Raw genomic sequence first — 10,773 nt, 5'->3', positions numbered from 1 at the left:
TGTCCCCCAAAGTTTCTTATGCTAAAAGATTGAATCCCGATTACCAGTATTGAGGTGATGGAAATTTTAGGAGGTGAGGCCTCACGGGACATGATAAGATCATGAAAGCAATACCTCCAAAAGGGATTAATGCCGATTCCACAGGAGTAGGTTGTCTTTTGTGTGACTGGATTAGTTCTCTCTGGATCAGGTTCTTATAAATCGAGGCCAATCACACACTTGACCTCTTCTGCATATGACTTGTTCCCTGATTCTGCCAGGAAGGCTTCACCAGGTTGTCTGTACCACGCTGTTTGGACCCTCCAGCCACCAAAGTCATGAACTGAATATACTTCTCTTTAAAAGAAATTATCAAGCCTCAGATATTTTGTTATAGCAAAGCAAGGTAGACTAAGTCTCTATTAATCTTCAGGCAGAAATAGTTTAATCTCTTGGATTTTAATGTTACCTCTCATTTGACACCTAAACTGATGTAAGGCCTAAATTTATATTTTAAGCTAGAATTTTCCTTTAAATTTTAGATTTGTAGCTCCAAAAATCTACTTAATAGCTTCACTTGTAAAACTGACATTTGAACGTAAAATATTCAAAATAGAATTCTTGATTTTTATCACCAAATGTGTACTTTTTCTCAATTATTCATGTCAAAAACCTGAGAGTCACCATTGCTTTTTCTTTCTCTCACTCCTTATTTTTACTACTGTTGCTTCTACCCTAGAAATATATTTTAGAGCATGTCAGTTGCAATTTCTGCTACTGCCATCCAAGCCTGAGCTCCCAACATATTTTTGCTCCAGTGAAAAATTTATTAGAAAAAAAAATGTATTCATTAAATGACAACAACAATGTCATGGTACATACATAAAATGGGTGATACAATGAAGTTTCATGAAGCAGCACCCACTTGTCAAAAGGCATTATGAAAGATGAACCTTACTTATGCATTAATTTTATTAGAAGTAAATATGATCATCTGTCAACATTCAAATAACTATTAATATAACTTCAGTTGTCCAAGAAATTACATACATTTTGATCTGGAGGGCTAACATGCCTTCCTTGTGCAACTGGTAGACCACACAGACAGATGCGTTGAATGCTGACAATCGCGATGTGCTCCAACATTAAATGATGGGAATTCTTCATAAAATGACTTGCACACTCAAGAATGAACTATTTTTTTTCCACAAAAAGCTTAGCAAGATAAAAAGGTGGCTTAGAAAACACTTTTCTGAATATATATATTTCCATACAATATAACTTCAAGATAAAATTATCAGATTATTGTACAGTACTCTATTTAAACAAGAATTAATAAAATACTAAGTATGTGAAAACTGCAAAACCACAATGTTTGAGCCACACTAGTGTAATTAAACATTAGGACAATCTTGGAAAAAGCAAGCAAAGTATTGAGGAGACTGAATTATGATTACACACTGTGATTTCAACTAGACCTGCACACTGTGAGACAGCACAAATACCTTATGCAGATGGTTCAGTAGCAGAATGGCATCTGGTTTGCTCTTAGTAGAAACAACATGAATGCAACTGACAATTTAGAGATAGACAATGGCCTTACTTGCATGCTGAAAATCTGATTGTGTCCCTCTAGTCCACACACCATTCACTGTGAAATCTGTCGATCAGTAAACAAATAGTGCAGGATTCATTTCAGTGAAATCTACTCCCCTTGGTCTAACCAAAATCAATTCTTAGTCGATACTGCAATACCATAGGGTATGACTGATACAAGGGGCCATCCTGAGAGCAGACTTGTGAAGGTGAGCAGTTTAGACACTGAAAGTGTTCTCCCCTTAGTCTCCATCTTGTCATATAGATGAATTCCATAGTATGATCCTCCCCCATAATTTCACCATTGCACAGTACATCTGACTGATAAGAACTTGGAAGTTTTAGTTTTAAATTTAAAAATTTTTTTAATAATTCCCACAGTTATACATGTAGAACATTGAATGAATTTCATTAGACCCTTGACTACATTGTTTCCTGATTGTCCATTATTCATAAACAATTTAGACAGAGGGTCGGAGATTTAGCTCAGTGGTTCTGCTACCTGACTCGCAAAACTAACGTCCCAAGTTCGATCCCCATTACCAAAACAAAAAACAAAAAAAACAAAACAAAAAACTAGACAGATAGCAATTTGTGGGTCACTTCTGTTAGTCCTTATCCTGATTTCCATCACCTTCATCTGCTTTAGGTTTGTCAACTTTCTAAGTATCATCTTGTCCATTTTCTTGAGGCTTATTTTTCTTCCAAAATTCAGATTCATGCTCAAGTTCAAAATTTAAATTATCTTCTTCTTAGTTTGATTGTTTTAACTCTTATTCTCCCCCAACTTATTTTCCACACAATAGTCAAAGCAGTTTCTAGAGGCTAAAAGTGTAAGCAACATGACATTCCATGCTAAAATTTCTAGATATCCAATACTTCCAGAGTAAGTTGCTTGAATAAAATTTTGAATTTAAAAAATAAAATTCTAACTACCCATGATGTTTTTAAGTCTCTTCTTTGTAGGAGCTGTCTTTCCCTACTCAGCTTTCCTTATCTGAATTCAAATGTATCCTTGCATTTTATGCTTTTTTTTTTTTTTTATTGACTGCTGAGAACAGTCCTTTAACAGTGATTACACTCTGGGTTGGCATGTCTCAGAAGTGTGTCCTGTACCTCTTATAGAACTTCTTGATACATGTAAGCTTCAGTTACCCAAAGGATAGCCCGTTTGATAATGCATTCTTTATTCACTGCTTTACACTCCTTGTCTCTGTTCTGTAGTCCCTACTCCTACTTTTGCATTATACATTACATGCACTTGAATACTTATCTCCAGAACTGCTTCTGGAAAAGCACAAAGAAATATAAAGACATACTGAACCAAAGTGTACTATTTCCTATTCTTCAGTCCTATGCACCAATGCCCTCAGCCCGCTTCGCATAGTACTTTGGTACAATTCTTAAATTTGAACCTAAAAATAGATCCCACTGTCAGATCTAGACATTAGTGTTAGTAAGCAGATAACTGTAGTCCCTAGAACATTTCTATTTATGTGTCTTACACATGTGTATACATGTGTGTATTTTATGATTTCTGTAAAGCAAATATTTCTATAATTCCCAAGTTCAGGCAATTCATATGATGTCCCTGAATGCAAAGCAGGGAAGAGATACACAGTAGGACATCATTTTGCAGTTTTTCCACCTGTATTTGCAAGCTTCTAAGGTCTTGCCCCTGGAATTCACACACAGTGTTTATTTTTTTCCCACATTGTTCCGGAGTTAGTTTGTATAACCAATAGAAAATTCTAAAAATGATGGTATGTAACTTGAAGGTTAGGCTGTAAAAGACACTGAAGTTTCTCTCTTGATCTCTTTCTTCTCTTTAATCACTCACTTTGGGGGGAGTTAGCTGCCCTCCTGTGGAAGCCTGTTGGAAAAATTCATGTATCAAAGAAACTGAGGACACCAGCCAACAACCATATAAGCTAACACTCTTGGAAGTGAAATCTCCAGCTCAAGTCAAGCCTTGAGATGTTGCATTCCCCAACTAACATTTTCACTGCAGCCTCATGAGAAACTGAGCCAAAGCCATTCAGCCAAACTGTTCTCAGATTACTAATTTAGAAATTATGTGAGCTAATTACTGTTTGTTATTTTTAAGCTGCTGTATCTTGGGTTGACTTGTTATGCAGCAACAGAGAACTAATATACCAGCCTACAGTTAAAATAGATGTAAATAGCCTCAAGCATAGATAATAGTAAAATAATTAGGAAATACTGAAATTTGAGTATTTGTTACCTTTTTCCAAGTATAATTTATGTAATTATATTTACATAATTAAAATTTTAATAATAGTTGTGCTTAACAGCTTGAAAAATTCCAGAATCTTGGACCTCTTATGACCCTATATGAGCCAGTTTTAACAAGCCACTGACTCTTATTCAGTGATTACCACACTGATTTGGTTCATACATTTATTAGTAATAATTCTTTGGGTTTACAATTGCAAAATATTTGTAGTTAGTTTTACATTGTATGTATGTACTACTCTACTAATATGGTTGTATAATTTTTAAGAGGAAAAAGAATCATTTTTTAAAATAAAAAATTCTCGTCAATGAAAACATGCTTTTTTTTTAGCCAAGAGAAGCTATCAGATCACTGCTGTCTTCACCTATAATATGGCTGAAATTGAGTTTTCTCATTTCCTTGTGCCTGAGTTATTAAATTCAACTAAACTCATGGTTTCTTTGCAGGAATGTTTTAAAGGTACTTCATTTTTATGGATAAAAACCAAATAACATCATCTGCAAAACCATATGTACTATTTACATGCAAATTGCAATATAACAGAGTTCTGTGAAATCAAATGAATGAGGATTTGGGCCATTACTAATGCCAACTGACTGTGATACCGTTGCTGTTGAGATACACTTGTAACAAATGACCGAGTAGATCAAGTGAAAGTGTTAGCATCAGTCCATTTGCCAAATATTAAAGCTTAGCTCCTTCTGTATTTTAGGAAAATATATATATATATATTTTATTATTTTTCTTTATATACTGGTGGATCATTTTACCTAGCCTGGAACATCATGTGTCCCTTTACTTCTCTAAAGATGGTCTACTCATTTGCTGGCAACTAATGCTAACAAAAGGTGTAAGAGTTACATCCCCTTTTGTTAGAGGTAGGGAATCACTGTACCTTGGATTTATAAAAGAGGATCAAGTGCAAGGGATACAAGAACACACACAACTAGAAAACAGCTCTTTCTGCAGAACTACAAAGAGAAGACCACACAATGGATGTTTAAAAGACAAAGCAGGCTGGGTATTTAGTTCAGTGGTGCTGCTGTCAGCCTCACAAAGGCAAGGTCCCGAGTTTGATCCCTGATGTCAAAATAAATAAATAAACGACAAAGTAAAACAATATACCGTATAGCAGCAGAGACAGCAAAGGCGAGAAATGGCATCAGAGTTGTGGTGTTTTAGGAAAGCAAAAATCAAAAATAGCAAGTAAGATGAGGAAAGGAACTTTGAAAGTATCTTTGAGCCCCTTAAGTTTCCTTTTCTTTGAAGATTTAATAGAAGAATAATGTAGTCACCTATCCTCCTGCTTGACACCTATAAATGCTTTATTCCGTACCCCTCCCCAGGTATTTAAAGACGATCATTCAAATGCATATTTTTCTACATATTATAAAGTAATTTGTCACTTCTTTTGTGTTTTGATAGATGTTTCCTGGTGTTTAACTCCAGAGTGTTTCTTTTCATGCATCTGAAATATTGTCATTTCCTAGAGACTACAATATGGCTTTAAAAAGAGAATATCAGGCTTGGAGGGTAGTTTAGCAGCAGAATGCTTGCCTACCATGCTTGAGGCCCTGGGTTCCATCCCCAACTATATATAATATATATTAAGCAAATAATCTTTAAAAAGAGTATAACTGTTTCTTCCCAACCATCACTCATTTTCCAAAGGAAAGTAACCCAGGCAAACCACAATTGCTAGTGATTTATGCTGGAGGTGACTCTTGGCCCACTTTAACTAAGCCCCCTTACCACTATTAAAACATTTTTGACTAGCAGCTAGGATCTGAGTGATAGTGAAAAGAATATATCGAGAAAGTTTTTTTTTAAAGAAGTCAAAGTCTATATTAGTTGTGGTTCTGTAAGAGGAAAAATAATCCCATAATCATAGCACTTAACATTTATAAAGTACTTCTAAATCTTTTTCTCATTGGTAATTACCTGCTGTCCTAGGCTGAGATTGTTTTTATTTACTGTTGAAAAAAATTGAGGTCAAGTGGTTTACTCGATTTGCACACAGCTTCTTTCTATGATAAATATCGCAGATGCAACAGGTCCCACGTTCAGTGATATATGACAAAGGAGAGACACATGGAACAGGTTTTCCCCTGCTCTTTTGCTTTATGTTTTCACCACCTCCCTAACTCTGCCCAGCCAGGTGGCAATAAGTTGACAATTTCATTTATTTGTTCTAGTTTTGAGAAGACTCCAAAATAAAATTAAACCTCAGGGGCTGGATGAAAAAACAAAGCAAGGAGGAGACAGGCTCATTGGCAGATATAAACCGAGAGGATGACTGCCAAAATAGGGACAGATGAGGTTAACTAGGAGTCCGTGTGGCTATAAAGCAGAAATGATAGAGGCAATATAGAAAGATCTGAAAAAGAAACAAGAATAAAGAAAACCTCAAATGTTTCAGACCACTGTCTTAACTTCTCATAGTGTCTTAAGGTCAAATGGACAATGACTCTTTTTAACCCTGGTAGACTGTACAAACTAGACAAATCATGTGTGTTCTCTGTGCCTCAGTTTTTCTCTCTCCTAAAGATAGAGAGACATGGTGTCAGGACAGACAGGCAGACTGGCAGACACACACACACATGCACACATGCACACATGCACACACACCACATGTACTTTAGAGTTGACACATAAAATACAAGACACCTAGGTAAATTTGGATTTGAGATTTAAAAGAAATTATCAGGCCGGGGATTTAGCTCAGTGATTCGGTCTCCTGCCTCACAAGCACAATGACCTGAGTTTGATCCCTGATACCAAAAAAATAAAAATAAAAATAAAAAAATAAATAATAAAAGAAATTATCTTTTTAACATAAGTATATCCCTCCCATGCAATATATGGAACATACTTATATTGTATATTTTTGCCAGATGTGGTAGTGTCTGACTGTAATCCCAGCATTTTGGGTAGCTGAGACAGAAAGATTGCAAGTTTCAAGGTCACCCTGGGCAATTTAGTGACTTACCAAGACCTTGTTTCAAAAATAAAATTAAAAAAAAAAAACAAAACGGGAGCGAGGGGGGTATGATGTAGCTCAGTTTGAAGACCCTAGTTTCAATCCTCAGCACCTCCAATTTCTTTTTATCTACACTGTATTTTTATTTATTAAATCTAGAAACTCTAGCGGGGTGGTGGCTCATGCCTATAATCCTAGCACTTGGGAGGCTGAGGCAGGAGAATTGCTGTGAGTTTGAGACCAGCCTGAGCTACATAGTGAGTTCCAGGTCAGTCTCAACTACATAGTGAGACCCTGTCTCAAAAAATAAAATAAATAAATAAATAAATAAAATTTACATAAAGTTAGCAATTTAAAAGTGTACAATGTAGTGATATTTAGTGTATCCATGCATTATATAACTACTCTCAATCCAGTCACCAAATATCTCACTTGCTCTATTTTATTACTGATTAAACTGTTTTTTCCCTAACTTCTACCACCCCTAAAAATCACTAATTTGCTTTCCACCTCTATGAATTTACCAGTTCCATATATTTCATAGAATTGGGACCATATACTCTGTGGGTTTTGTCATATTTTATGACGAAATGTCTTGGAAGTTCATCCACCTTGTAGCATGTATTAGTCTCATCTCTCTTTTTTTTTAATGCCTGAATAATATGTTCCTTAATTTTTAAAGTAGAGCTTACAAGTCTTATTACTTAGTTTCATAGAATTAGAAAATCTTGATTAACTGAATTAAATTGATTGATTAATATTTAGCCCACATTTTATAATTTGTTAAAATTCCTTTAAATTTTAAATAGTACACATAGATTTAACATAGTCAACTTCTTTAATACTTTATGAGCCTTTCAATGAAGTATAACACTCGTATTGAAAAGGACACCTCAGTGTACAGTTGCCTGAATTTTCAAAGTGCACACACCTGTGTAACTACTACAGGATCAATGAGAACTTGACTGGCGTCACAGAAGGCACCTCCTGCCCCATTTGCTATTTGCTGTGAAAGAATTACCTTTACATCCTGAATCTTATGATTTTCTGGGGAAGATATCTACCAAGAGTAGAAATTATTTGCTATTTGTTTGACTACCTTAACCAAAATGGCCACCTGGACACGAAGGACTGGATTCACCCACTGAGAAGCGCTCTAGGAACCAATTGTTCCTTCTAATTCTTTGTGCTGAGTAGACGGCATGCATTGCTCCTTAATGGGAACAAATTGGAAGTCAAAGAGGATACTGTATGTCAGTTGTACAGGTTACACTGAAGATCAACTGCTAGTTAATGTACATAAATGCCTACAGATGTGTGGGCAGTTGATCCTTTTCTTCTGAAAAACCCTTTTAGATATTGTCAGGGATAGATGGGAGAACTCAATGGGCCTTTACGGCATATGCTGTCAAGGGTTTCCAGGGCCAGTCCTGGTAAATATTTTCCCTTAGAAGATATATCTTGTGAAGAATTATTGCTAGGTGGACTGGACTTTAACAGTAGCAGCTGGATGAAGAGAAGGCCCAGAGCCTAGATCAATGTGCAAAGTAGTTAAGAGTTCAGGTGTGAAAAACCCGTACAGTGGAGGGATGTGCTATTAGCAGTCCAGGATCACCGCAGGTTTGTGAGGCAAACCAATGGAGACCTGTCTTCTTCTTTTCCTATACTATTACTTTGATTTTCAGCAGGGTTTCTGACATGAAGCATAAACAGAAGAGTGCTTTTTCACTTCTGTGATTTATTGGGGCAGATGACTTTGTACAAAGAGGCCCTTTTGTGAGGAGATAATAGCAGCAGCCTGTGGCAAGAACTTCTAAGTGATAGATGCAAATTTGCACTCTGCTCCCCATCTGTAAGGAGATAGATAGCACAGCCTTGCCCTGCCTTCTTATTCTCCATCCTCATCCCCTCCTGGTCCCTTGACAGTAGGCCAGTCTCAGGCTTTCCTCCTCTTAGACCTGCAATGGGGAGGGGACAGAGCCAGGCACCAGGGATCTAAATTATGAGCCACCCCAGGAGAGACATCAACTGCACCCTTGCCACTGCCAAAGCAATAGAGGCAGAGGGCCCGTCCTCTTTGCCTCCTAGCCTAGCTTTGACCCTGGCATTAACTGACCTTCTTAGATGAAACTGAGTCCTGTGAAGAGGTGGCATTGTACCTGTTTCTTCCAATCTGCTGATTCTTTTGACTGTACCTTAAAAATAGCAGTCTGCTCCCATGACCCTCAGTCCCTTCATTGGTCTCTAGGCCCCAGCAGTCTGGGGCTAAAATGTTGAGGAAATGCCAGTGACTTATTCCAGACTGCCTCAGTTAGGGGAACTTATCTGTAAAGAACCCTGGGTATTGAGCAAAAAACCTTATTAATATTATTGTTAATTATTTATAATTGGAAGCTTCCTGCCCTCCCTTTTTTGGTTGCTCCTGTGGAAAATACTAAAAAGATAAAGTTCTGTTTTGTTGTATTTTTATAAAAGGGGAGGTGGCAAGACCCCTTCAAGAGCAGGGATTGTGCCAGGACAGTGCCTCTGATTTTGAGACATTTCATCCACAGAAATTTCCAAGCTGATGGTTTGTTTGGAGTTTCAGTTTTTGTTTGATTTTTGGTTTGGAAACAAGCATTTTTATCATGCATGTAAATTGGTCAGCAGAAAAGGGAGCCTAAAATGGCAGCAGGTGGACTGATGCCCTTGTTGGGTTTTACTTTTTGTTGGGACTGAGGGGAAAATGGTTTTTAGAGGTGAGGGTTTGTTCACATGGAGGAGAGAAATACCTGTTTGGGAACAGAGGAACTTGGACTTTCCATCACCTTCCTGCATCTGCTCTTAGCTACAGCCTTGCCAGGAGAGCCTGCCGTCTTCAGATTGCAGGACCAGACCTCTGCCTCCATCTTTCCAAGCATTGGGGCAAAAAATCACAACGGAAAGGAAGAATATATATATATATATCTTGGTGATTAAAAAATAACTGCTCTATAAATAAAACTCCTAAAGTCACTACGTTTGAAGGATTTCATTGTGTTGTTTGTTTTATGGGAAAATATTGTAAATATATATATTTTTGGCTGGAGATTTAGCTCAGTGGTTCCAACACCTGCCTCGCAAGCACAAGGACCTGAGTTCGATCCCTGACTCCAATGTTGTGCTAAAATTTTTAAATTAAATGTAAGCATGGAGTGAATCTTAATGCTATCTCACTTGACACATTAGGGTTATTTTGGGCCAGGGAAAGAGGGAAGCTAGTCGGACTTTTTTTTTGGTTTTTTGAGACAGGGTCTCACTATGTAGTTGAGACTGATCTGGAACTCACTATGTAGCCCAGGCTGGTCTCTAACTCACAGCGATCCTCCTGCCTCAGTCTCCGGAGTGCTGGGATTAAGGCGTGCGCCATCACGCCTGGCTGTCTTTCCTCTTGACACAGGGATATGGGAGATATTTGTGTAATAAAAATTTTAAAAGAGAAAAGAAAATAGCAGCCAGTGGGAAAGTTTTTGATTTGGGTTTTATTTTGTTTTTAAATAAGAAGGCTTAAAAAGAAACAAAAACAAAGAGGATCAGCCCTCCCACCTCACTATGGAGTTTGCTGCCTCCCTGCTCAGTGACGACTGCACAGCATCTGTAACCGTATGGCTCACCAGATTTATAATGTACCCGACACTGTTCTAAATGTGTTTTAGTCCATTTAATTTTCACAGCAATTCTTGAAGTTGGTGCTATCTTTATTCTCATTTCACGAATGAAGAAACTGAGGCAAAAAGAGGTCAAGCACTTCATCTAAAGTCACCATAACCCAAAACCGTGGCAGAGACCAAGCTGACATCAAAGTGGTCTGAATGCAGAGCCGCCGTATTTTTAATTTAATCCGAGTTATATAAAAAGTTTAAAACATCAGAGCTGTAGTTATTGTTCAATCTCATTGTATGTTCCTGCAGATTTGTAGGTTGTTACTGAAACACTGAGATAA

At 37.2% G+C, this 10,773-nt stretch overlaps 1 pseudogene; it reads right to left on the bottom strand.

Annotated features, from left to right (window-relative positions):
* Positions 1 to 1,668: 1,668 nt before the first annotated feature.
* On the bottom strand, positions 1,669 to 9,700 carry LOC104853666 (annotated as a pseudogene).
* Between the last annotated feature and the right edge of the window lie 1,073 nt (positions 9,701 to 10,773).

This window comes from Fukomys damarensis, unplaced genomic scaffold, assembly GCF_012274545.1.
Source record: "Fukomys damarensis isolate Sample0158 unplaced genomic scaffold, DMR_v1.0_HiC HiC_scaffold_4, whole genome shotgun sequence".
Lineage (NCBI taxonomy): Eukaryota > Metazoa > Chordata > Mammalia > Rodentia > Bathyergidae > Fukomys > Fukomys damarensis.
The sequence above is the reverse complement of the archived record's forward strand: the minus strand, read 5'-3'. Positions and strand labels throughout refer to the sequence as shown.